This window comes from Hydra vulgaris, chromosome 03 (assembly GCF_038396675.1).
Source record: "Hydra vulgaris chromosome 03, alternate assembly HydraT2T_AEP".
Classification (NCBI taxonomy): Eukaryota; Metazoa; Cnidaria; class Hydrozoa; order Anthoathecata; family Hydridae; genus Hydra; species Hydra vulgaris.
The window spans coordinates 2,184,974-2,188,171 of record NC_088922.1 but is presented as its reverse complement, the minus strand read 5'-3'; the positions used below and the strand labels follow the sequence as shown (position 1 = coordinate 2,188,171).

The window sequence follows — 3,198 nt, the reverse complement described above, 5'->3', positions numbered from 1 at the left end:
AAATATCCGAAAAGTTTTCCATACATACAACTTATATTACAACAAAAAACAAGTATATATTATTCATCTATTTGTTTTTACGTTGTTTTAGTCATCATTCATACAAAAATAAAGAAAAGTTTTTGAAAAATTGAGAAACAACTTGGCTGAATGCAAAATTAAGAGGAAAATGAGGGGGAAAATATTCTGAATTTTTTCAGGATATTTTCCATAAACAATTTTCCTGATATTTTAAATATAATGATTACATGAAATATGCAGTTTATATATTCATTATTGTAATTACTTTTTATTTTACTGTTATAATAATGTAATTATTTTGCATTGTAATTTTATAATAATTAATTAAAAAAGTAGGGCGTAAGATATCTCATAACGTCGCAATGCATTTTTGACAAAAATAAAATGTCACATATAATATTTTATCTAAACATATTATATTATCTTATAACTAAGTTTTATCGATTTAGGTTTAATAAATATATTATAAAGCTTAGTTCAAAACTGTGTCACGTTATGGCAGATAATTCTCATATTGCCACATGCAAAAGATCAAACCCTACTACAAGGTATACTTTTTTTTCTACCATATTGTATATTATTTTAGACTGTCAAATTTGTCGATGTAATTAATTTGATAATAAATAAGTTATTATAACTTATTTAATATTAAATTTATTAAGCTACGTGACAAATGATAAGTTCTGCATAAAATATTATTGACTAGGAAGACCCAATGGTATTGTTATGTTATTGCCTAGAAATATCATTCTGTAGTAAGACCCAATAACCTTTTAACTTTTAAAGTTTGAGAAAATTCACTTTTTCCTCTTTTAATTTAATTTAGTTCATATCTTGTTAGAAAATGCAACTTGATTCTGAGTTGAATTTTCAGCACTCGGTATTTATTGGTGACCTAATTTGACAATACTTTATTATACATGATTTTAGTTCTATACTTAATATATTATATATAATTAGTGGGTAGATGAGGCTCCTTAGCCGTGGTGAATGTTTCCACAGCAAAAGGAGCCTCATGTTGAAAATCTCACCATGGGTAAGGAAAATTATGATATAAAATCCCCACTCTAATGCTGTGTGGTTATGTGATAACTATTACATTTTTATAAATTGTTTTCATTTTTGTGCGCATTCTAAAATGACATTTAATGCTGTTCAAAACTTTGTAGATTACTCATTTAAAGCAACTTTGTGGGCTGTCACCTTTGCATCTAGTGAGTTAATGTATGAATAAGTTAATGCAGAAACAGATGCAAATATAAGAAGATGGAAAACAAAGAAAACAAATTATCATGTTATCACATAGTACATAGATGTTATCACATAAGGTGAGTACAGATCTTTTTCTAATCACGCCCATCAGTTATTAACTTTATATATAGATATAGATATATCTATAGATAGATATTAGATATAGATATATAGATAAACAATATTTTTTTAAACTTGTATTTTTTATTTTGTACTTCTTTTTTTTAATCATCTTTCGACTTTTTTGTTACATCTTTTTTTATTAAATACTTATTTACTTTTTTAGCAATCAGATTAGAAGGTAAAATTAGAAGGTAAATGACTTTTTTTATTTTTTTACACTGTATGTAGTATTGTTTTCTTATAATTATTTAATGATTAAGATAAAAGAAAACAAATAACACACTAGAAAATCTTGTTGCCAAAATAGTTAGCAACTCTCAAAGTAAGATTTGTTTTAAAAGTTTGTGATTTCAGATTATTATTACATAGTCATGTTATTATTTAAGATTTTATTCGTTTCTTTTCAGCTAAATCTGGTTCATTAGATAAAGTTTGATGCGTGCTCTTATAGAAGAAAATATCGACTGATTCGTTAGATTATGTTTGAAGCGTGCTTTTATGGGAGAATAGATATATAAGTTTGAAGTGTGCTCTTTGTGGATTGAAGTGTGCTCTTCGTAAGTTGCAGATCTACGACTTTGTACTTATTACTTATTGGATATAAGGAGGATGTTTTAACAAAAGTGCAGCTTTTATTACAAATTAAAAATTTTTATGTCAAGAACTAATATACTGACTAATAAAACCATGTAATTTAATACGTATTAAATATTTCCTCGACGATGAGTTTTTTTTCTTTACACGAATCCAAACACTTATAATTGTAATTATAAAGGATAATTATTGCTTAAATATTACGTGTCAAAATTAACGTAAAAAGCACGTCTTTTGGACAGTTTATGGGGACCAAAAAGTCACCTAAATATCACGTGCCGAAAGTAACGTGAAAAACACGTCCATAAATCACGTGAATTAGTCATTTCATGGGGACCAAAAAGTCACCTAATTGTCACGTGTCAAAATAACGTGAAATTCACGTTTTTGTCACGTCGCTGTGTCTACTGGGAAGGCCGTAGACAACTTTTTTTTGATGGTTGAACTAAGCATGTTTAAAACATGAAGAAAACTTCATGTTTAAGTATGTTCATATATATGAGGATGCTATGCAAAAAATTGCGGCGATTGGAGACTGGGAACAACAAAAAACCCAAAACGGTAGCCCCCCCCCCTCCAGCCCCAAAGAGGAGAGCAATAAGTCAAATTTTTTTTTTTTCAATCTTGAACTTAAGTTATATTTATTGACGAATTTTAAATTTGATTCAATAATATTATGTTGATCGGCTCTTATGACCTTATAAAGTTTACAGCCCCCTCAATTTGAGGGGGCTGTAAACTTTATAAAAACTTTATAAGGTTATAAAAACCAAATTACAAGAGATAATTGAATCAAATTTGAAATTCGTTGATGAATATAAATTAAGTTTAAGATTGAAATAAAAAAACTAATTTGACTCACTGCCCTCCTATTTGGGGCTGGGGGGGCTAACATTTTGGGATTTTGTTGTTCCCAGTCTCCAATCACCGCAATTTTTTGCACAGCATCCTCATTCCTCGTATATATGAACATACTTAAATATAGAGTTTTCTTTATGTTTCAAAGATGCTTAGCTCAAACATCAAAAAAAGTTGTCTATGGCCATGATAGATAGTATGTGGTTGGAACATAAATATAGATTTGTATGTTAAGCATATGTGGCTATCATGTGTGATAAAGTTTTAATTTTAGGGTTCTTATATATATATATATATATATATATATATATATATATATATATATATATATATATATATATATATATATAT

General features: G+C 27.5%; 1 long non-coding RNA gene across 1 annotated transcript; it reads left to right on the top strand.

Moving 5' to 3' along the window:
• Positions 1 to 464: 464 nt before the first annotated feature.
• Positions 465 to 2,108, top strand: LOC136077613 (uncharacterized). Its single transcript, XR_010637120.1, has 4 exons — positions 465 to 569; positions 1,191 to 1,349; positions 1,656 to 1,717; positions 1,803 to 2,108. It is a non-coding gene; the product is annotated as an uncharacterized LOC136077613 (long non-coding RNA).
• The last annotated feature ends 1,090 nt before the right edge of the window (positions 2,109 to 3,198 follow it).